Genomic DNA, 25,712 nt, shown 5'->3' with positions numbered 1-25,712 from the left:
CCCTGAGACCAGTACATTGGGACCAGGAGTCTCCATAACGTCTGCCTATGAAAACCAGCAGGAAGCCAATTAGGACAGGGGGCTACTGGAGACTGAGGCAAACCTCTTAAGGAGCCTGTGCACAGACTCACTCACCCACAAATTCCCTCACCCCAAGCTCCAGAACAGGAACCACAGCTCAGAAAGCACCAGAGACACACAGGGAGGAACTAAACTGACTAACTTCAGGGTGATGGCTGAATAGACAGAGTTAGAAAGAGGGGCCCTCTGGGAACAGAAGTGCTAGCCGGTGCCATTGTTCCTTCATTGAACTGTTCCCATCACTCATCCAACCCAGCACAGACAGATGCCACATTTGTGCTTTCCATTACCTGGTCTAAAACTGTTCACCTGCCTGGTGATTCCCTGAGACACTGCCTTACCCAACTCACCCACCAGGTCCAAGGCTCTTCCAGCAGCTCCTCCTGTCTCGGGTCTCACTTTGGACTTTTCCAAATCTCTCAAGAGTTCAAAAACCCCAAGTAAGATCATTCTACCTCAGCATGCCTTGTCACTCCTTCTAAGTGCCCCCAAGCTCGGCACAATAAACAACAGATCTCGATTTGCATTGTAACTTTTAAGTGGCCCTGAGACTGGTATAAGCAGCAGCCAGTCAGGGCCTGGAATGTAGCTTCAACTAAGCAACCACAAGCCTAGCACAAGTGGCAGCTGACCTTGACCTGCATTGAAGCACCAGCCAAGAGGCTCCAGAACCAACATATTGGCTGTTTCAGAATACAGCAGAGTGCCACCCAACCAGCTCCACCAAAGACACACCCAAAGAGCAGACGTGGCTGGGATCAGAGCCCAACTAAAGCAGCTCCCTTTCTGTTGGGTCAGCACCCACATAATCAATCACTGTCTGTTGTCACAAACAGCTCTCACAGCCAGGCAGCCTCAGGGTCAAACCTGCCCACTGATGTGCCAACAGCAATCAAGCTCAACTACAAAAGAAGGGCACACGCAACCCACACAGGAGATGCTCCTGGAGCACCCAGCTCAGGTGACCAGAGAGACTGTGCCACTGGGCCCCACAGGACACATTCTACATAAGGCCACTCTGTCAAGACCAAGAGACACAACACATCTACTTAGTACATAGAAACAAAGAGAGAAAAGCAGCCAAAATGAAGAGACAAAGAAATTTGCCCCAAAGGACAGAACAGGAACAAAAGCCCAGAGAAAGAACTAAATGAAACAGACAAGCAATCTACCAGATACAGAGTTTATAACACTGGTTATAATGAACTTAGGGAAAGAACACATGAACTCAGTGACAACTTCAACAAAAAGATGGAAAACATAAAAATGGAGATAGGAAAACATAAAAAGGCCAGTCAGAAATGGAGAATAACTGAAATGAAGATACACAAGAGGGAAAGAAGAACAGATTAGATGAAGTGGGGGGTCAAATAAGTGATCTGGAAGACAAGGTAGCAGGAGGAAAAAACAATCAGAACAGAATAAGGAAAAAAGAATCCAAACAATAAGAATATTCTAAGGGAACTTGGGAACAACATCGAGTATACCAACATTAGCATTCTGGGGATACCAGGGAGAAAAAAGAAAAAGAGATTTAAAACCTATCTGAATAAATAATGACTGAAAACTTCCCTAACTTAGTGAAGGAAATAGGCACACAAGTTCAGAAAGCAGAGTCCCAAACAAGACCAACCCAAAGTGTCTCACAAAAAGACACATCATAATTAAAATGCCAAAGGTTAAAGACAAAGAGAGAACATTTAAAAGTAGCAAGAAAAAAGCAATTAGAAACACATAAGGGAGCACCCATTAGACTTTCAATTCATTTCTCAGCAGAAACTTTGCACGCCAAAAGAGACTGGCACAAAATATTCAGAATTTCTCACATAAAATAGATGAATATCCTAAATAACTTGTTAATTTCCTCTTCAGCAAATGCCCTAAAATTTTCCTTCATAATGTTTCAAAGGAGTAATTGCTCAAATTGGTACTTCAAGGGGGACAGACTAGAATAATTCTTAATATCTCTTTCTTGTTCTGACATTCTATAATTCCTTGATTTGTAGCAGTTTTAGAATACATAAATGTATACGAAAATTTTCATTTGTAAACATAGCTAAATAATTAATCCCTGTTTCAAGGGGAGTTCAAGAGCATGTGCATGTAAGCGTTACTGGGGAAAGACTCTAGTCAGGGGGATCCCCCAAAGCTCATTCCTCTGTTCTTGCCTTACTCACAAGAGACAAATTCAAGCAAGAGACAAACACATATATAGCAGAAATGAGATAGCAAGTTTACTTATGAAACATATACAGGCATAAATCTGCAAGCAAGTACCTGGCTAGTCTGAATACCCAACACGTAGAGGAAATAAAGTTGTTAGTAAGTTTGTTTTATACACTTGAGCCGAGGGTACAAGTGGGCACCCAGCTCATCTGAGTGTGCCAACTATCGGGGTTCAGAAGTTATACACTTCAGTCAGTTTCTCGTTTCTCCCTCTTCCTCCCCACTCTAAACCTTAGGAATAATGTACAGCCACAAAAGCTTTCTTTCTTAGCTAGTAAAGGCTCTTTGTCACAGTTAATGAAACTGCTACAGAGGCTCTCTTTCCCAGCACAGGGTCTCAAGGACTCCCCTCTTCCTGCGCTATCCCTGCTTCTGATGTTCGGAGCACCTGGCAATCTTATTGAACCAGGCTCAGGACTGATGATGAGTCAATGGGCAGGACGTGTCTCCCGCCTCCTCCCTTGGTTTACTACCTATCCTACCTAACATAGGATGAGGCGGAGTCTCTCATAATCAAACTGTGAGCTTCTTGAGAACAAGGGCATTTCTCTTCTTGTTTTCTACCTTGTACAACTGATTCAGCACGATTGGGCTGTCAGATGATGATAACCAATTCTAATTTGCAGTTGGTCAAAGCCTGGACATTCTACAGTTTCAGAATAGAGTTAATACTCAAAAGGTAGGCATGTGAATTTCTAAAGTTTCTTTTCTCATGAGAAAGCAAAACAGTATTTTATGGAAGGCACTACATAAAAGTTCACTATGTCTTTGGTGACTAATTCAGGAGTAGTCTAGGAGGACCCATAAATGAAGTGTTACCTAAAAGCACCCATTTTTATCAGTAGGTAAATAAACTTTTTCAGAACCACAAGTGAGCATCATACTCATTTGTTTTCCTACTTTACTCTTCTCACATAGTTATGTTCAATTTCTATTTCAGCTTATTAGCTTTCTGATAATATCAAAAGATGACTGTGGTTTCCCACGAATGCATTTAACACCTACAACCCCACCTCTTAGAAAGAGAAAAAATATGTAAAGATTGAGTCAATTTTGTCACTGTCTGAATTAATCCTTGTTTAAATAAAGAAAATGCATGTCCATCATTTCTCCCTCACTGAGTTCTGATTACAATTCACAAAATGTTTCCTCGAGAATAATCAGGAAGAAACTTGCACCTAGAATATTCACGACTTTCATACAACATATAAAGATGCCCCTGAATGACTAAGTGAAAAGTGTACTTGTATCTGCTAGCCATATGCACCTGTACCAATGAACTACATCACCAGCACTGGCAAAGCCCACGGAAGATTTATAAACATATAAATATATAAGTATACTCCCAAACCAACTTTTTTCAGGGATCCACAGAGTTAAATGATCAACGGAGCTCATCATTTCAAAAATGTCATGTACATACAAAAATGACATGACCAGAAAGCTTGTTTCCCTCATAATGTATACCTGTCAAGAAAAGGTTTACTTTACTCCAGGCTTAATAGGGGGGGTTATCATACATGGTCACAGATGACTGTTTAGGAATCTGTTCATTCAACTTTTGCCAAATCTTGTTTTTCTTAGCCCTTAACCATCATACTCCTAACCTTGGGTGTTATTATTTTAACCAAGGCTACCCATTCACACTTAAAGACTTTCAAGCAAATCAAGAAATTTGCAAGGAACATTATTGGCATTGTGGCGCCCATAAGGATTCTGAAGAGGTTAATGTTCAGATTTCTGCCCACTCTGCTGTATGCACACAATCAAGATCTCTTAGCAATAACTTGGGCCATGTGACAATAAATTATAATGTGCCACTAGAGAAGGGAAATGTCAACATCCAAAGCCACCTAATAGCTCACAGTTCTATATACTAGGAAAATGAACATCAATTTTATGATTTGCATATTTGAGCAAGTGTTCCTTTCTTTTTATCTCAGGTAACAGTTTTTTAATTCTTTTATTTCAGTGTTTTACACAGGGTACAGAAGAACTGGAGAAAACAGCCACACTCTCCTCCATAGCTCACCTCAGGTGTCCCCTGTCGGCTGAAGTAAGTTTCCGCCTTAATTAGCCCGGGAACAAACTTCTCAGAAGTGAATTGGGCACATGGAGCAGAAGGAGAGTGCGGCTCGGAGGGGCCTTCCCCAGCTCCGGTTCTGCAACAGAAAGTACGGTCGCCAGGGGCACTGTACACACAGCCCGAACTACAAAATGAGGACAATACTGCCTGAGGAATCATGAGGGTTAAACAAGAAAACCTGTTAAGAAGAGTGTCATCTCAGATTTAGCACTGTCAGCCCCTGTAACTCGTCCCACACTTAGTTACATCTCCTCACACGTTTCTGCTCCCCTCCACACTCAAGGACCCTTGCATGATCCAAGAAAGTCCCCCATTTTGCTGTGGCACAGTCCTCTCTGATCGGAGCTCGTATCATTCTGGCAGACTCTCTACTGATGGTTGAACACTTCCATTAAAGGAAATGTTGGCAAACATGGGTGGTCTTAAGCCTTGAACAAAACTCAGAATCAAGGAGCATCTATAAAAGACCCAGGACCTGGATGATGGGGTGGGAACTGACAATGGAAGTCAGGGAAGGCTGGGCAGAGGAAAATAAAAGGGGCAATAATTGGAACAACTGTAACAGCATAAACAATAAAACATTAAAAATACCACCTTAGGATCAGTAAGGTCACATCTTTACCTGGAGGAAAAATTTCAGATTCTGCTCCAGGGTCCCTTAACATCTCTGCCCCTGATCACCAGCCCTCTGGAAAGCCCATGTTCCTACATACACTTTTGCAATTCAGCTGAACAAACATTTATTAGTAACATGGTATATGTTTAGTGCTGGGGCACCAGTAGTTAGCAACAGAGACCTGTCTCTGCTCAGGAGGTTGACAGTCAAATACTAACACGGTCAATCGATTATGTACCTGGAAAGAGTGGGAAGTAACATGAAGGAAAATCATGGTGAGAAAATGCATGAGTGCATGCATAAAGAACAAGGAGTGATGAAGAACTTAAGGATCTTCGGGAAGGATGAGTTTGAGTTGAACAAGTCAAAAGGGAAGGGTAAGACCATGTCTGGGAAGGCCCCGAAGCAGAGACAGGTGACATCGGCAAAGTCCAGTGCAATTCTTGGCGAGGACAGAATCCACTCAGATGAAGGGCAGGCAAGGCCTGGCTGGGCACAGTAAGGATTCTTCAATGTGTCCTGAGGCACTAAGAAATGACTGCAGGGTTTTAAGGAAAGGAATCACAGTATCTCATTTGATATAAGCAGTGTGATGTGCACTGTGGCTGCAAAGTACAGAGCAGACTACAGAGGTCAGAGAACTAGAAGCATGGAGATCAGTCAAAGATGCTATTGTGCCAATCCCACTGAGAGATGGTAAGTAACCACTTGGTCTCAGGTGGTGACCACCCAGATGGAGGGAAAGGGCAGATCTAAGATACATCATTAAAGGGACATAGATTAGTGGTGGGTGGGAGGGAGAGAGAGAGAAACCCAGGCAATTTTCAAATTTCTGAGGATCTAACAATCTTTATAACTATGTGAGGTGGATGATGTTATATATAAACCTCACAGATTTGTTTGTGCATTTGACAAATATTTCTGGAGCTCTCAACACAGTGCTTCACAGTGTCAGTGACCTGACTTGGAATATACTGATTCCACCTCTTATTAAATGTGTGACCTTGAGCAGGGTTGTTGACCATAACAAGTATGAGGACCCTCAAACACTATCCAGAAGCACTTCTGGGATTTCTGAGGTTCTAGAGGCTGTGTCAGACAGGTGGAACGCACGTCCCTGAGGCGAAGAAATCCTGCTCCTTAGAGATTTCATTGTGCATCATTGGCCTAAATGATGGCATCAAATGGCATCAAATCATTGCTTATCTTCGGCTCCTCAATGATGCATTTAATGCATCATTGGCATCAAATCCTATTCCTAAGAAATGACATTTCTTTTAGTGCAAGTCACCAGAGTACCATGACCTTAAAGTGAAACAGCATTTCAGAAGCGTCTTCTTGAACCCCCAAATGACAAGAACTGTGCCAACTGACTGCTTCCTTCCAGAGGTGAAGATGGTAGCAGCAGAATTTTGCAGACTTTCATATCTATGGAGTAACAGATGGGGTGGAATGAATGGGCCTAGCAGAATTCTAGCCTTCCAGTGTCATCTTATTCATTTTTCAAAACTGCAAATGGACACTTAGTCCCAAAGCCAGAAATGACTATGGCTGATTGTAAAGGAAAAAAGACATGCTTGAATGAACAATTCAGGAGATACTCATTTCCAGCTAGTGCATTTAAAACGAATGCAGAAATCAGGATTTTTTTATTTTCACAAATGAACTGACATGTGAGACAAATAAAACCCATCTGAAGGCTGGGTGCAGCCCCTTAGCCTGGGATCTCTGGTGTCCACTGTCTCCCCTCTCCCCCTGTGGGATCATGTAGCCGGGAGCGACTGGGCTGGAGGGGACTCAGACTGCGACCACACAGCAGTGTGATGCTGACACAGGGACCCCGCCTCCCCAAACCATCGATGTTCCAAACTGACATGCAACACGAATGCAGGAGAAGGAATGGAAATGTGAAACAGGAAGATGGACAATTCCATCACTTCTCTTTATAATTAATTACAAGTTTCTGAAGAAGAAGAATATCTGCCTTCAGATGTATTCTGACTTTAGCACAATTTAAGGATGTCAGATTTAAACAGATTTAAAATCAACTAATTCTGTTTCTTTGATCTGCAAAATGGAACCCTTTGTAAGAAATCAAAGCAATTTTCTTACACGTGAAAAAAAATGCTCTCAACAATGTTTCTTCCATTCAGTTTAAGGCCTGAGCCGACTCTGCTGGAATAAAAATAGGTATGGTACTCATGTATATTCTTTCTGTTCAAATTTCTTTAACTGATCTTGAAAGGTTTATTGTAAGAATGAAACCCCTAGCATTTCTCCTAAAATTAGTGTTCAAGGAACATCAGTCACCATTGATATTATCACCATAAGTTAGTGCTGAGAGGTTTGAGGTCTATGTTGAGCTAGAGAGATGCAGAACATTCGCTATATACCTGCAGTGAGATCATTTATATTCTTGTTTTCCAGCCTGGAGGCCTTGGAGCAAAGGAAAGGGAGGAGAGACATCAGGAAAGAAGGCATGACCTTTGCAACATCAGAGAAGAATGTAAGTGGGGAAAAAAGGATGTGCAGAGAAATACAAGGGAGGAGCCGAAGATGAGCAACCCTGGAATTTTCTCACCTAGAGTGCTGCCAGGTTGCAGGTGTGAGCTGGAATACCCCACAAAACAGGTCTGCTATAGTGTATTTCCATACGATGTGTTTCAACATTCTGCTGTTTAGTGGCCCATTGTCATCGACCCTCTCCCCAGTAATTAGAGGCAGTGGGGAGCATTTACCACCAGGTGGCGCCCACAGCATTTTCCCCATCTCAATAAACCCTGCCCTGTGGCAGAACAAAGCACACTAATCTATAGAGCTCATCTCACTTTATCTAGTTGCAGAGTGGTTTAAGGTAGTCTACCTCAATTTTTCTGTTCACCCCAACTCCTCAAATGCCCAAACCAGATTACGAACACAGGCAGGCGTTCCACGTCTGAATAATTTAATTATAAATTCAAATCTACTCAACAAGTGCTTCTGAGCACTCGATGCCTGCGAAGCTCTGGGGAATACACCAGTACTCAAAGCCTTAAAACCATCACCTGCCTTGGTGGTGGTTGCATTCTAATGTACAATCAAAGGCTTCAAGAAATAACAGCGAATACAAGTACACTACGGTAAGAGAAACATGTGAAATGACACCCATTCACACCAAATCAAAAATAACAAATTAGGAGATCAGGTGTAAGTTTACTTCTGCATAATCTTCAAGGATGTGAGGAAGCTTTGACAATGGAGAGGATGTTTTTTTTTTAAAGAGGTCATCCCAATGTATCAAAAGAAGTTTATAAAAAAATTTTCACTCTTACTTCCTGTGCTTTAGAATGCGACCCTGGGACCACCTTGCGTACCTCCCTCTGTGGTGGTGAAGAGCCAGTGCTTCTGAGGGCACTCGCTCCACGTGGCTTGGGAGTGGGCACGGGCACAGCTAAGGAGGTGCAGTGCTGCTAAATCACTGGTTTCATCTCATTTTCCAGACACAATTCCCATCCAGTCGATAAGAAACCCCTTCACGCCATTGCAAGAAACATTCGCTTCTAAAAATAAACGGAAGTGTGTTTCTCCTGCTGGTATTTCGAGTTACCTAAAAAGGAAACCAGTTACCCAGTGATTGTCTGTTGCTCTTAAAAGCCCTCATTCTACAAACCCAGGAGGGCACAGACTTTTTAAAACTGCACTTTCTCTTTAGATACTTTACACTCCACCCCACAGGATCACTTTAAATCTATGAAACGTTCCTCTCTCCATTCTCACAGATACAGTGGCTGCCTCTTCACTGAGCTGCACTCCTGGACCTGCTACGAATCTCCATCTCAGAAGCTGTAACTAGCGAAAGGTGAGGCTCCTGGAAGTTGACATTTCCGTTCACTTAGATTTCTACCAAGATTAGATGCTTATCTGGACTTACCCCAAATTACTTTCTTTCCTCCAAATTTGAAGGAGCAATCTTTAGCAGCCAGTATTTCTCCGGAGATACTCCAGCAGGTCAGTGCAACGCTGGAGTGCCTTTTTTTTAAAAAATCATTTCTGTTTGATGTACTTAGAAAGGAGCAGAGCACAGAACACATTCCAGACTCAAAACACCATGAAGTTTTGTGACTTCAGCAATAATCCTAAAATGGTGAAAAATGTATCATTTCTGTTTGCTGTGTACTTCCTGAGAATTTTCCAACATCTTCCACTGAAGCGTAACCTATCCATTCAGAGTATAAGTGTTTAATTCTTGGTAAATAGTTTTGCTTGGAAACCCCAAAGTAAAAGTCAATGGTGCTTAAAAATACTTTCACGCTTTTTTTTTTTTGAGCTTCTCCTCGGGAAGGTTATATCAAGGCTGAATGGTTTGGTTTAGAAATCTTAGGTGGAAATTCGTAAACTAAAATAACAACAGAGAGCAGATCACCTTAGGTGTAGCCTAATGCTATGAGCATGTATCTTGGTCCCTGAAAATCACCCAGGTGGCACTGGTTTGGGGTGTGGTCCCAGCTGCTTGAGGTGCTGCTTTGCGGTGCAGGCAACATGATGCTTTTCCTTTGAAGATGGCATCTGAGAAATTAGGGTATTTCATTAAAATAATTTGCCTAGCTTTTCTTAAATTAGATAAAATATTACTATGTCCATGACTAGAAACTGCTCTGTGGTCTCCTCCTTCGGTAAGTAAATTAGAGAAAGAGGAACAAGTCCTGAATGAGTGCATGTCAGCAGCATAAATCACAGAGAGCCCCACAGATGCCTAACGCTGAGAGTTAACGTTCCCCGTGTGGGGGGCTGAAAGTCTTCCACAGGGACACACCCACAGCTCCTAATGCACCTTGAAGAGCATGGTGCACCCCCCAAATGACAGTCACCATCTTATCCAAACTCCTGATTTTACAGATAAAGAAATAGAGACTGAAGAATGGAATTGATGGTTCCATCATTGAAAGAATAAGTTAAAATCACAAGCCAAACCTCCTTGACTTCAAATTCATGCTCTTTCTTAAGTTAGGAGGGTTCTTCCCATTACTATGGTATGCTCTATGTACACATCTTTGTAATAAAAAGTTAAATGTGTTTAAATGTCATCTTGGATTATTTTCTAGCCCTTCCATACGTGTCACCAGAAAGGCTACCCCAGAGGTCGTGGAAACCTGACTCGGAAGCCAAATCTCCGGAACAAGAATCACACGTGAGGCTGCTAAGTCTCCTCTGCTCGCAGCTCTCTGCCTCACTAGCAGTGGCTCTCGGTGCAGCAGGGACAGGGCCAAGAGGCCCGTGCCCCGGAGCTTACGACGCTGCCAGGAATGCACCGCCACCCTTGCGCATTCAGCCGCCCACTGGGATCTTCAGCGGCCTCCACACACACAAGATGCCCTTGGCCACCAGCCACAGCAGAAGTGGCAGAAAGTAGTCTAGACCGCCACCCCCGCCGGTTCCTCCGGGGGTGAGGCAAGGGGTGAGGAAGGGGCCGGGCCACTGCACTGGCTTCTCAGTCCCCTACCACTGGCACCAGTGCTGCCCAGACCAAGGCCATGAAACAGATTCTTGGGGTGATCAACAAGAAACTCTGGATCCTGGAGAGGGAAAAGGGCAAGCCTGATGATTACCAGGAGCGAGTGAACAAAGGTGAAAGGCTTAATCAAGATCATCTGGATGCTGTGTCTAAATACCAGGAAAACACAAATAACTTGGAATGTGCAAAACAATTACAGAGGTGTTTCATGGCATTAAGACCAGATATTCAGAAAACAATAAAGAAATCAGCACAATGGGAGCAGCTCATGAGAGAAGAAGCTGAACAAAAAATGTTTAAAAACTGTACCTGAGCTGCAGCATGTTTTGGACAAATTGGGAGATGAAGGAGCACGAACTGACCAGAAACGAGGTTGGAATGGCCTGCCAATATTATCTGAAGAGGAATTATCCTTGTTGGATGATTGTACAAGTTACTTGTTGTACAAGTTAGCCGACCCTGAACAGGACATGAACTTGAAGTTGAATGAGCAGTATGAACAATCCTCCTTTCACCTGGGAGACTTGCTGGAAGGCAAAGAAAAATCTGTATGTGGAACAACCTATCAAGCTCTAAAGGAAACTGTCCAGTGGTTTTCCAGTCAAACCACTTTGCCAGCACTCACAACCCCCAGAAGGGGCTCGGTGAGGAAGAGGAGGCAGCCTGGGCACCTCCTGTCAAAGGACCGGGCAGCTGAGGCTGAGCCAGCAGAATACGCTGAACAAAGTGAAGCTGAATCAACAGAGTGTGCGAATAGACAGTTTATGGCCGAAACACAGGTGAGCTGTGGTGAAAAGGCACAGGTGGGAGAGTGGACAGTTGAAACGGCCGAGGTGGTGGACTCGCTCCAGCAGCGACCTCAGGCTGCATCTCCTTCGGTACCAGAGCCCCTGGTGTGACACCGGCGGCTTGGGCAGATGCCCTTGTGAGAAGACAGTGAGTACAGGACCTTATGGTGCACATGCAGGGCCTTATAATTTCATACAGGACTCAGTGCTGGATTTTGAAAACCAGACACTTGATCCCGTCATTGTATTTTGCACAGCCTATGAATCCAGCACAAAACCTAGACGTGCCCCAGCTGGTTCACCCTGCAGTCCATTCTGAAGCTAGATTTGTTCAACCTACCCAAGGTCCCGTACAGCCAGAAGGTACACAGGTTCCTTTGGTTTCGTCCACAAGTCAGGGGTATGCAGCATCTCAACCCTTGTACCCGCCCATCTTGTGCTAGAGAGCAACAACCACAAAAGAAATGGATCGACCAGCTTCAGGAAATAATCTCTTTAACCACAGACCAGACTGCAGCAGCAGCATCCCTCCCTGCTGCTTCTCAGCCCCAAGTGTTCCAGGCTGGGACAAGCAAACTTTTACAAAGCAGTGGACACTATGCAAATGCACCATTTCCATAGTTCCACTTTAATCCATGCAAATGAATGGTATTCAATATGAATGCTCTGGTTCCCCCTGTTAATGAGCCAGTAACTTTAAAACAGCACAGTTAGTACCAGGCCAGTCATACCCAGAGCTTTTCCAGTCAGCCTCAGTAAGTAGAACAAACAGAGCTTCGGCAAGAACAGCTTCGTACAGTGGCTGGCACTTACCATGGGTCCCGGGACCAGCCCCGTCCAATGACTGTAACCACCAGCAGCCTCCGCAGCAGCACAATGGATTTCCTTGGAGCACTCGCCCTATTACAACAGCCGTGGTGTGTCTTGTGGAGGCTGTCATGGTACTAGAGGCTTGATGAATGGATACAGGGGCACTGACAGTGGATCCAGAGAAGGATGTGGTGGTTACTACCTTTCATTCTCTAACACTGCAAACAGTAGTTGCACACAGTCTCAGTTCAGTGCTCCCCGGGACTATTCCGGCTATCAGTGGGGTGGATAACAGCAGAATTTCAAGTGAGGCTCTCAGCAGAGTGGACAACAGGGAGCCCCACAAGGTCATAGAGGGTCCCCAAGACCCAAAAGAGGGATGCCACAAATGAACATACAGCAAGTGAATTAATCTGATTCACAGGAGTATGTTCTCTGCATGTTCTGTCCTAAGCATCGTCTTGAGCCTTGCACATGATACTCAGATTCCTCACTCTTGCTTAGGAGTGAAACATAATATTCTTTAGGGGGTGATAATATCTCCATAGTTAATCAAAGTGACTTGGGAAAAGCAAGACTGGCTTTTGACATTGCATAAAAATCAACAAATCAGCCCTAGCCTTATTCAATGGTAATTGACAAAAAAATATTTCCTTTGAAAGGAAGATGAAAGAAGTGTGGTATGGCAGAAAAACTGCATTTCACAGCTTTTCCAGTAAAACTGGAGCACTGAACGTTTAGATGCACAGCAAATTACACGTGGGCCCTTAGTCACATACGAGGTTGGCTACCAACTCTGACACAACACCACTCATCATCCGGCCAAAGGACTGGTTAAAAACACATGTAACTTGCTTCTGAACAGCTGATACACTGAAGACAAAGCCAAAATGCAAAATTGGACTTTGGCACTTTTTGAAAAATATGCAACAAATATGGAATATCTGGATGGCCACTTCTGTACTTAATGTGAAGTATTTACATACCTTTTTGAACACATAACATTTTATTTGACAGTGGCTGTCATAGGATTGGTACTACATATCATTTCCTGTGATGCTCACTGCCTGTCACTCATCCTTGGATCTTGCTGTATCAGCTCCTAAATTGGTACAGGTACTGATAAAAATCCATAATGGATAATGATAACACTCCTGGTCACATGTTTTCCTGTAGCCTGAAGGTTTTTAAAAGATACCAAGTGCCTGCTCCTACCACCCTGTTAAATTGCCATCTTTTGAAAAGCACCGGTACGTGTTTTAGATTAATTTCCCTGTTTTAGGAAAATGACAGTCAGTAATTTCAGTTCTGATAGTATAAGCAAAACAGATAGAACATTTATTAAAAAAAGAATCACACATGAAGTATCTCAGTTTGCTTCATCCACATTAAGTTCTCGTGTTCCTTTGGTTTGATTCAATGAATGAAGTAACAATAAATAAAGTGACACATGAGAAATACATTTTTAAATTGTAAAAAAGACATAGATATGAAGTACTTTATGTATTTACTAGTTTTAACACTTGTTAGTGTATTATTACTATTTATTGAGTGTTGCTATCATTACACTCTCTTTAAACCGAGCTGTTTCATGGAGCCCAGCATTCAAGGTGCTACTCTTCTACCCATTCTATTCGTTTCCCTTTCTGCAATCTTTTGAAATAATCCCTGGTTTAGTTTTTGTAGCTTTATAATCTTGAATGTTCCTTTCTACCTCACCCTGCATTTGCTCCTTTCCCCAGGTCCGTTCAAAGTGTGTTAGCCCCCCGGGTCCGCGTGGTGTCAGAGGCTCCCAGGCTGCACCGCGCGCCTCCTGCTGTCTGTAAAGACTTTCCTTAAAGGCTGCTTATTAGAGATGTGACACGGGCACATTTAGCACCTTCTTTAAAAATCGGTCCAGTGTCATCTGTAAAACTGAGACAAAGCTACATAACAAATTGTTTTTCAGAATTAAAAAATGGAGTGATTTTTGCTTCCCTCTTCTTTCTTTGTCTTATTTTTGGACGAAAAATAAATACAAAGTAAACTGGAAAAAATAAAATTAGGGAAAAACAACTGCCATTTGCTAATATTATGCATATATATATATATATATATATATATATATATATTTTTTTTTTTTTGCTGTATCATCTCCTAAAGTACAGGTACTTTAAGTACCTGTATAAGTACAGGTACTTATAAAAATCCATAATGGATAATGATAACACTCCTGGTCACATGTTTTCCTGTAGCCTGAAGGTTTTCTGTAGCCTAAGGTTTCCTGTAGCCTAAGGTATATATATATATATATATATACCTTAGATTAAAAAAAACTAAAACCCTAATTACTTGGTTAAGGCTTTTTACTTACTACCAATAATGAAGTCCTTTAATCAAGTGGACTAATAGCAAAATACAAACTGCTCATCTGTCCCTAATAACTAAGAGAATGAAGAACAGGAAGACCAAAAGCTCATAAAAAATGTAAGTCTAGAGATTAAAGAGGACTGTCCCTTATCCTGTATTAATAATGAAGATGAATAATAACTTCCATTCAAAGATCACCTCACAGCTGACATATCACTTTGGTTTATACTATTTTGTGAGAATTGAACATCAGTAGAACCAACAATATATGAACCATGTTTGGGAATGAGTAAAAGTAAATGATTATGAAGCTGTCAAAGAAGAAGTTAACTAACAGCGTCAGACTACAAAGTATAACTAGAAGTTAGATAGAGGCAGGTTTCAGTTGAAGCTTAGACATAATGTTTAATTATCAATACAGCTGTTTCACAGAATGCATTAAGTATGGAAGGTATTTTTACTGCATAAAGCAGAATTTGTCAGAATTGTGATAACAGCAGTCTACATTTCCTGGGACTCCAGACTATAGGATCTATACATTCCCTCCAACTCTTGGATTCAATGAACTGAGAAGATGTAAGTGGCAAAAGAGTTTAAAGACACACAAGGAGAATTCAAACTTGAACAAGATAATCTATTAAGCAGAGTACTTGATACACGGGAAATAAAGTGAACCGGACTACTCTCTTCAGAGAAAGAATCTTTAAGAGTTTTAGAACTTGCATCCAAATTAAAATAGGTGGATTTTGTACAAGGTAAAAAAAAAAAACAACCATTTAAAGAACACATTAAGAACTCCATTTCTTAATTGTTTAAGAAGAGAAAAAATTAACAATCTTACTGTTGTTCTAGTTCCTGACTTGTCCCAGCAGTTATATACCTGCCTAACAACTGGTGTTTCTTCAACAACAAAACCACTTTCAATCTTTTTCCCCACCCCAGGATATCATTATTCCACGCTACCAAGAGTCTCTGAAATTAGATTCTTTGTGCAGAACGCATGTCCTGAAAATACACAAAGGGCGGACTTTGGCGTTTGGGTTGCATGCTTGAGTGTGTGCAGGCTGTAAATGAGGAGCAAATACGCCAAAGATTGACAGCGACTGGGTAAATGTTCCTCACAGTGGAAAATTTGAGAGGCTTTTCCACTGACACAAAACCAGAAAATAGCAAGACTGTGAACAGTCCCCGAATTTTAAAAATGTTTCACAGGTCCCTAGTAATTATAAAAACAAAAATCTTAATTTCTGACATATGATTGAAGTTTCACAACCGATATTTTGCACTCAGCTCTTGGTGTTCTCTCCACTGGCCACGGCAACACAACCAAAATATATGTTAAGGAAGAATATCAAAATTATATCGACTTCTTTTTTTCTGTTTCTATTTGTTGAATCATTTATTCATACAACTCTAGTTGAAATTTAAATTTTTTCTACTTCCCCCTAAGAACATTTCTGCTTCCTTATGATTCAATATTCTCTTTGAGATTCATTTTTTTTACATTCATCCTCAGAACTATAGTGACTGAAGATAAGGATAATTTCTTATTTAAGAAAAATGCATCTCAGTAGTAGTACATTCCCTCATTTTTTAATCATACACCCTATTTTTCTAGAAAAAATTTCTAGAAGATATTTCTTTGGTCTTTTACTTATCAATTATTGACTGACTACTGTATGTCAGGCATTGTGGCTGAGAGATACAACAGTACCGAGGCTAGAGAGACTAGTGAAATGCATTTCCACACCCTCAGAGGCATATTCTTTAGGAAGACAGACTTGTATACAACTCCTTCAAGGCTGTTTTGAAGGTATTCAGACAATCTCAAAAGAGGGGATGTCCCATTCTGGTCTTACTATGTTAGATGCACGTAAGTCAATCATTGATGAACATTTTTAAATATCAAATCTGAAATACTATTCATTATATAACATTGTTCTTACAAAAAATCAATCAACTTATTTTTAATAAAAATTTTTTCTAGGAATGTAATTTGCCATAAACCAGAGGCCTTTGTGCTATTAATAAACACAAAATGTTGTTCTGTGATACTATCCTGTTTCTTATTAAAAAATAAAATATGCATTCGGCTTTCTTTTATTTCTTGTTGTGCCACCAACCTCAAAGGCTTGACCAACATTCTCTCAGTAATCATCTCTTCTGCCAGAATCAATAGTATAAAATAAGTTTAAAAATTAAATTGTTGCATCCAGAAAAACATATTTGATACTATCACAAATTAAATGAAATCTTGACCAGTGAGGTAAGGAAAAGTCCTTCCCACCACTTTCACCAGACATGAGTGGAGTCTCCAAGGACTCCCGTCCCATCCCCTCCAGAAAGAAAAGAAAAATGAATTCAGGTCTGCGTGGAGGACATGAAGGTAAAATAGTGACACTGGATTGCCCCTACTGAGCCAACGCCCTCAAAGAAGACAACTGCAGGTACAGGTTGGTGGCGATCTGTAACAGCAAAAGCATATACAATTTAAACAAAACTTCCCTGGCTGGTGTGGCTCAGTGGATTGAGCATGGGCCTGCAAACCAAAGCATTGCTGGTTCAATTCCCAGTCAGGGAACATGCCTGGGTTGCAGACCAGGACCCCAGTTGGGGGCACATGAGGGACAACCGCACATTGATGTTTTTCTCCCTCTCTTTATCCTTCCCTTCACCTCTCTCTAAAAAATACATAAAAATCTTTTTTAAAAATACCAGATTTCCTCTAGTCAGGCCCACAGAAGGAATGAGTTCATGACCGCTGCAAGCCATGCATCAGCCGACAGAAACAGCGGACCAATTTTCAAGGTCTGCAGAGGGCCCCTATGCAATATGGGTTGACCAAAAATTTTTCATTTTCACCAATATCTTTATTGATTTGGATATTCTGAGTATGTCAGCTATCTCCTATTGTCTTCTAGTGGGTAGAGGTCAGAGGTGCTGTTAAACATCTTCCCATGCATAAGACAGCAAAGAATAATTTAGCCAAAATGTCAATAGTACAAGAAACTTTGCAAACCACTTTTGACATGTTCGATCAGTCACAGCACCTTTTCTATACACTGTGCAAATTTTGTGTTTCAGTTGCACTTTTATCTTTCTTGAAATAATAAATATAATTAATATGCTGAAAATGTTGCATATTTTCTTCCATCTTCAATATTAAAATGGCTGCACAAAAATTAACCCATTTTGATAAGTTTTTTTTAATGCATCCTAATATGACAGCTGTCACAATACAATCTAACAAAATTGTTTCAAATGAAGTTGAAGACAAATGAGCACTGTGAGAGCCATTGTACAGAAAAAGCTAAATGAACTTTTTGGCCAACCCAAAAAATAAATAAAGGAAACAATCATAAAGACAAGTATAGAAAAAGAGACTATCCAGGATAAAAAGCAGATCAGAAAGAAAACAGACTTCTAGAAATTAAATATTACATATATAATATATATTTGAAATAATTTTTTATCTATCCTTTGTCTCAATTGTCTGGTTCATTTCTCCTTGTGGTATGTATTTTCAGATATAGCCAATGTTCTTTAGTTTAAAAGCAAAGACTTCCTAAACCTTTCCTATTGAGTTATAGGATGTAATTTTTTTTAGGAGGGCTTTTTAGTTTTTGGTTTTTAAGAAATAAAGGGGCAGCTATCACTTTGTAAGTATATCGAATGCAGCAAAGGGATCCATGAGATTGGGTGGTTAGACATAGTTTTGAGCAAATGCAGAAGTGAAGGCCCTGACTGGTAATGAGGGCCAGAAGCGAATAGCTAGCCCTCCAGAACTAGGAGCTGGAGGGAGGAGCAGAAGAGTGATGGGGACTCACAGTTCAGGAACAGATTAAGGATCTTTCCCTCATCTCACAGATTAGAGGTAGTCACCAACTAGTTAGTCATATCAAAGTAGAAACTGTTATAGAAATATACTCCGTACTTTATGTAGAAAGTTGTATATTATGTGGCCCGAGCTCAGATATGTGCAGCAACTTCTTTTGTGGTATTGTCTTCTCCAAATCCCAAGTGAAAGTCACCTTCAAATATTATTCTATGCTGATACATGAACCACAAAGGACCCTTAAGTAACCAGCCTGTTTTTTAAGACTCTGGTGGGTAGAGGCAACAATAATTGGTGAGCAACCTACATCCTTCCTCACCTTCTATCTGTGGAAAGCAGAATTCTAAGAATGTCCCCAAAGACCTTTATCCTTATCTATGTCCTCCCTTGTGTGCATAACCTGTAAATATGATGAGCTATTGCTCCAGTTGTCATGTTATCACATGTATGAAAAGGATCTTACAGAGGTATTTAAGGTTACTTATTTGTTAAATTTAAGAGAGAGATTATTTGGGTGGGCCAAATTTGACAACATGATCCCTTTACAGACGAAGAGGATTTCCCAGAGAGATTCAAAGCACGAAAAGGATTTGACACAAGGGAGATTCTTTATTGCTGAGATGAAAGGGACCCTATGGAAGGTCTAGACAAGGACTTCCAGACACTGAGAGAGGCCCCCTACTGACAGCAACAAGGAAATTGGGACCACAGTCCTACAACCATAAGGCACTGAATCCAAACAATCACCTGAAATTTGGGAGTGCATTCTTCCCTAAAACCTCTATATAATCCAGCTTTACCAACATCTTTATTTTGCCCCTTGCAGAAAATCCATCCAGGGAGCCCTCTCAGACTTCTGACCTACAAAGTCGTGTGCTAAAAATTGTGTATTTTTAAGCTACTAATTTTGTGGCAATTTATTACATGGCAATAAAAAGTTATTAATATACTTCTTTAAACTTAAATTTAAGTTTAAATTTGAATTTAGATTTGTTTCAATCTTTCTAAAATTCGGATCTGATTATATCATACCCTTGCTTTAAGATTTCACAGGCTCTGCTGTTGAAGGCAAGTGAATTCTCCTTACCCCTATCATGCCATTCCAAACCCTTAATAACTCAGCTCCTACCTACCTCTCCAGTTTTATCTGTAGTGAACCACTCTCAGGACACCAGGCTTTGGCCACACTCATGTATTTGCCTATTCTGAAACATAATTACAGAGGTGCAATTGATTAGCTCTCTCAACATCTCTTCCATTGTGTGTATTGCTGAGCCTAGAAAGCTAAAAATTAAATTCCCAACTGCGGTGGACACACAGCAGTGAGCCATGCCTTTGTATGATCCTCTCTGGTTGAGTGCAAGCAGAACCTATAACTTGTTTCTAATCAATAAAATATTTCACAGGTGGTGGGATGTCACTCCCATGGTTACCTTATGTTATATAAGATTCTGTCTAGCAGACTGGGAAGGGATTCTCCAATATCTCAGCATATTAAATTTGGGGATTTTCAGGTAACTCTTTCTTTTTGCTCTACTAATTGCACTTAGAGGGGACAATGTTTTATTTGTTTCCATGGCACTGGACTCTACATAGCCAACTGTGCTGGAATGGAACTGCAGGATCCTATGATTGTTCGTTACACTCGACAGTGATCAGAGAGGCATTCCACACTCTGTTGACTCAAGATTAGCACGTGCCTGGCTCTCTTCCTAAAGGCTAACCTAGCCATGGGAAACCTTTAATTTTGAAGTTCTGACAGAGGAAAAAAAAGGAAATATTTACTTCTATGCTCTAGAGAACTATCCTATGAACCTACTCTTTCTAGCTCTCCAAAAATACCCCAAGGCGCACTGAGATGATAATCTCTCTGGATCGGAAACTTCTTCTCTGACTCCTTTTCCTTGACTAGTCTTACACTTGAGCATCTTGATAGGCTTTTCAAAATAAATTTAGAAGATTTTAAAAAGTGAAAATAAAATCATCTAATTTTCTTTTTATTTTAATCAAAACCATAAGATTTAAAGAAAGATCGATGCAAGGTTTTCAGCAATGCAAATCTGATTCACTATTCCTTTACAATTAAAAAGCTACTAAGTGGGCATTTTTTAATTGGGGGGAAACTCCTCTGAAAAAGGTTCCAGCAGATCCCAAATTAGATATAAATAAAATATTAATTAAGGGTGGTGGTGGCAGGAAGGATTTTAATGAATAGCTTTCAAGGCTTCTGAAACCAGTATGCAAAGCTTCAATAACTGTAAATCTTATTCAGCATTTTAATTGCACATATTTTTCTGTGTAGATAGATTGCATGCTATTAAGACACAGAGAGTCTGAAACACTGATTTGCATTGATTGCTATTAACACTGTGTCTTGAAGAAAAGAGATTTGTATAAGATTCGCAATTCCAAGATCCTAATCCGAGTACTATTAGACACCTCAATATTCCAAAAAAGAAGTTAGATAAATTTTACTTCATAAAAATGAAACTGTGCATTAAAAGATACCATCAGGAGAGTGAAAAGACAGCTGATATTTTAGGAGAAAATATTTGTGAATATATATCTGAAAAAGGGTTTAAATCCAAAATATATAAAGAACTCATAACTTGGCGATAAAAAGACATTACCCAATTTAAAGATGAGCAAAGTATCTGATTAGGCATGGCTTCAATGTCCAATTAAATAGCCAATAAGCATAGGAAAAGATGTTTAACATCATTAGCCTTTAGGGAAATGCTCAACAGCAAAACAGTTGGGCAGTTTTTAAAATGCTCCATATAGAATTACGATAGATGTTTACAATTCCTCTCAAGTATATATCCATGAGAAGTAAAAACACAAGCCCACCGTAGTACATGAATGCTCAGGGCAGCATTACTCATGATGACTAAAAATGGAGACAGCCCAAATGTCCAGCACCTGATGATTGGATAAACAGGATATTGTGCAACCATGGAATGGAATGTCATTCTGCAGTTAAATGGTAGGATGTACTAATAATGCCACAGCATGGATGAAACTTGCAATATTATACTGAATGAAAGAAGCCAGTTTTTAAAAAACATGTTATTTCATTTGTTGCATTTACTTTTCCAGAACAGACAAATTTATAAAGAAAGAAAACAGATTCATTGTTGCCTACTGCTAGTGAGGCTGGGAGTGATGCTAATGGATATGAGGTTTCTTGTGGGGACTAATAAAATGGTTTTCAATTGATTATGGTGACAGTTGCATACCACTGTGAATATATGAAAAACCATTGCGTATTTTAAAGGGCAAATTGTATAGTAGCTCTCAGTGTAGCTATTTAAAGTACATGTTAAGATTTGTACAAAAAATTGAAAATAAAGTAACATTCAAACTAGTGTTGGGTGAATGGAGAAAAGGAATAAGAAAAGATAAAATTATAATCATTTCAGGAAAAAAGTGTAAAAAGAGAAATACAGAAAAGCATTATTTTTAAAAATCAATCCAATAAATATAATTATAGCTAAAAAGTTATCCAAATCACTATAAATGAATTGAACTCTTGAGTTAAAATATAGAGACTATCAAGTCAAAGCAATATGCAAGTGCCAACCTAAAACCTAAAACACACAAGGATTTTGAGAGCAAACGTCTTGAAAATATATGTCAGCCCATACCAGTCACACAAAAGCTAATAGAACTATATTAAAATCAGACAAAATAGATATAAAAAAACATGTAATTCTTGAGATTAAAGGAGTCATTACATATCAATAAAACTTTATCTTCCAGAAAGATATAACGACTCTAAATGGCACATGTGTAAAAACCTAGCTTCACAAAATACTAAAAAGCAATGAACAAACTAAAAGTTAACAAGTCCACTTTGAAAGTGAAAATTTTTTTACAAACTTCATTAACAGATTAAGCAGGTTAAACAATAGTAAAACTCACTTTAAAAAATTAACAACTTTAATTCAAAGGATATATGTAGAATGTTGCACTTAAAAATTGAAGAAATCAGTTTTCATCATATATATATATGTTTATATATATATATAGGTTTAAGAAAAATTTGTGTCACACACCAATTTTCAGAAACATTCCAAAAATTATATACATAAAGACTATGTTTTCCAACCTCAATGTAGTTAAGTTAGAAATCAACAAGAAAAACACAACTTCAATACCACCTACATTTGGAAAAATAAAATCATATTTTTCAATAATTTGTGATTAAAAAAACAAATATGAACATTTAAAAATCTCTACAAAATAAAAGCAAAAAAAATACCGCATGTAAAGCTTGGAGGATGGTATTTAAAGGAACATTTATATTCTTAAATACTTGCAATAGAACATGAGAAATGCTGGAAATTAATTAACTAAATATCTAACTTCAAAAATTAGAGTAAGAAGACAGAATGAACTCACACTAAAAGGAAAGAAAAATAAGGGCCAAAATTAATAAAAACAGAAGACAAAATTTAAAGATAGTTATAATAAAGCCATATGCTGGTTTAAATATCATAAAAGAAAATAAGACTGTCAAATAAACAATGATTAAGAATGTAAATAGAGTTACAGATTTATCAGTTTAAACATGAGAAAATATTAATTGTATGAAAATAAAAATGAAAGCTTAGATAAAATGGACTAATAGAAAATATTATAAAAATGTCTCCAGAAACATTACTTGTCTGACAAGCTCTATATTTATTAAAGCAATTGAATCAGTAATCAAATATCTCCCACAAATAAAAATATATCATGTTACAGCTAAAGTCTAACAAACTTCAATGAAGAAAAAATCCAATTACAATTTTAGAGAATGAAAAAAGGAAGCACTCTGTACACTCAAAGAGGCTAATGAAACCTTGGCTTTGAAAACACACAAGAACTGTGTAAGAAAGAAAATTTGTGGGTCAGACTCAGCTAGTAATATTTTTTAAAATTCTAGACAAATATGAGCAAATAAAATCCAACAATACATATATATCATGAACCAGTCGAGCTTGTATTAAAACATGAAAGTTTGTTGAGCATTAGAAAGCCTTTTAATCACCAAATTGAAAGTAGAGGAGAATTATCTGTTAATTCTTTAAAGCAACTACAAAAAGTCAATCCATATGTTTGATTATTTTTTACAAAGCTTCAGTAAACTTACAAAAGCAGCATATTTTTATGGTTTTATCCATATGTGGTAAAGCTATTTTTAGAAAGAAATAATAATCATCAACCCAAAAATCAGGCCTGAGGTTAGCGGGAAGAATGAGCGGTTGGGGCAGGGATACAGGAAACTTCAGACATGTTCTTATTGTTTTGTATTCTTCAAGTTCCATGACAGCTACACAAGTGTTTGTTCGTGATTATTCTTTATATGCTTTTGTTGGTAAGAGCTATTTCACAAAGAAAAAATAAACATAAATAATTTAAAAATCAGAGCTTAAAAATAACTAATGTATAAGGAGAGTTGTTTTACATACATTACTTCTACTGTTGCCAGTGATCCTGGAAGGTATGTATTTTAATCCCCTTTCTAAAACAAAACTTGTAAGTTAAATAGTACACCCAAGGTCACCCATGAGAAACTACAGAGCCAGAACTTTAATCCAAATCTAACTGAATTCAAAACTAGTGAGCATTTACTAACCCTTCTATCATTCAGCTACAAAAATGGTTCATATAGTAAACACAATTCTTCAATGTTGATTACCTAACATCTGTAAAACAGACAACCAACAATAAATAAAAAGAGAGTGAGTCTGGATTAATGCTATGTTTTTTAGAAGTCACACTGCTTGCTTTTTACTTTTAATCAAAGATTGACCAAAGCATGTTTTCATCCCTTGACAGATTTCCTTCCTTTCATTCTCTCCGTCCAGCTTGGACCTGGTATCACATGAATCAGCTTCTAAGCCTTTACCAAATAAACTTTAAATTCAGAGGCCTGAGTGCCCTTCTTTCTGCTACACTTACAGCCACCAAGCCAGAGGCAATTGGCCACCAACCCGCTGGTTGCTGACCATCGCCCTGAAAGTACTTCTGCTCTCTCCTTTTTGAGTAAATTAGTGGCATAGCAAACATCAGTTGGTATAAAACATCTTTAAAGTTTTTCAAGGCAAACCTAAAACTTAGCAGAACTTAGCACAGCTTCCTTTTCATTTTAAATACCACTACATAAGCATGATTGGCTGCATAGAACCAAGAGTCCGGGAAATAGAAATCAATTCCCTTCACCCTACTGACAATAACACAGCAGAATTTAAAGGAAAATGTCAGAGGTTAATTGGTGTCAATGATTTGCTACATTTCCCAGTATTCAGCCAGAGAAAGGGCCGTCAGTACTGCTAAGTGCTAAAAATATTTTCAATTGATAGGCAGCTTGAAAGGTCAAGCGTGTGCAAAAGCGGTATGTAGTCATTTTAACATTCCTTCCCATATGTCCACCATATAATAAATATAACTTGTTATGCAGTTTTAATGTAATGAAGCTATACAGGATCAGAAAAAGTATGTCTTTTTTAATTCATATGAAGCTAAAACTTGATATATAGCAACTGTCAATCAAAAAAATAACTTCTTTTCTAATGCAAACATGTTCAATAGTACTTTTTGGAAGTCTTTAAGACCATGTTGAGTTATTCAAAGATTTTAACAGTTTTTCACTCATTCAATAAATAAATTCGACTATTGAAGCCATTAATGGTAATGATGGGTCTTATTAGTAATCAGCATTTTGCAGCTATTCTAAGGATAAATTTAGCCAAACTCAGCATGTCAAATTAGAGCAAAGAATTTGATATATTTTCTTCCTCTCTTCACATTTTAATGAATTCTCTGCTGTTCTTTGTTTTGCAAAAGTGGTGATTGCAGAAAACTGGAAACGTCCTTGAATGCTATCCTTCCCTTTACATGGGGCATCCAGGGATTCAAATGGGCACCCAGGTTTAATGCCTGGAAAAATTCTAGAACTGTATTTTACCTAAAGTAGTTCCACGTCTCAAAGGACCCCAAAATATTAGCTGCAAAAAGGCACCACAATGTTTCTGGCCATTAGAGTCTGTTCAGCAGCCTTGGTACTTGAGTTCTGCCTAAGAAACAATTCAGAGACAAGACTCAAGTACAAGCAAAAGTTTATGTAGAAAGTCACAAAGGTAGAAAAAGTGAGCCAGCTGGGCTGCAGGGGCTCCACAAAGTTAGAGGTAAAAGAAGGGCCCTTGGGGCTTAGGAGAAGGAAAGGCAAAGTGACATGCCTTAAAGAAGGTGCTGGCAGCTTCAGGGAGGGGAGGTAGAGAGAGAGAGTGAGAGAGAGCTGACTGGATTCTTCGTCTTGAAGGTTTCTGTCTGTTTTCCAAAGGTGGGGATTTCAGGGAGTTCCCAGGACAAGAGGCCATTTGTCATCTCAGCTGGTCCTGATGCCAGCCATGACATCACCCTGCCTAGCCTTGCTGCTTCTC

At 39.3% G+C, this 25,712-nt stretch overlaps 1 pseudogene; it reads left to right on the top strand.

Annotated features, from left to right (window-relative positions):
• The first annotated feature begins 10,356 nt into the window (after nucleotides 1–10,356).
• LOC119047870 (caprin-1-like) lies at nucleotides 10,357–12,510 on the top strand (annotated as a pseudogene).
• Nucleotides 12,511–25,712: the final 13,202 nt, after the last annotated feature.

This window comes from Artibeus jamaicensis, unplaced genomic scaffold, assembly GCF_021234435.1.
Source record: "Artibeus jamaicensis isolate MK-2021 breed Jamaican fruit bat unplaced genomic scaffold, CSHL_Jam_final contig_415, whole genome shotgun sequence".
Lineage (NCBI taxonomy): Eukaryota > Metazoa > Chordata > Mammalia > Chiroptera > Phyllostomidae > Artibeus > Artibeus jamaicensis.
This window is presented reverse-complemented; position numbering and strand designations above follow the sequence as displayed.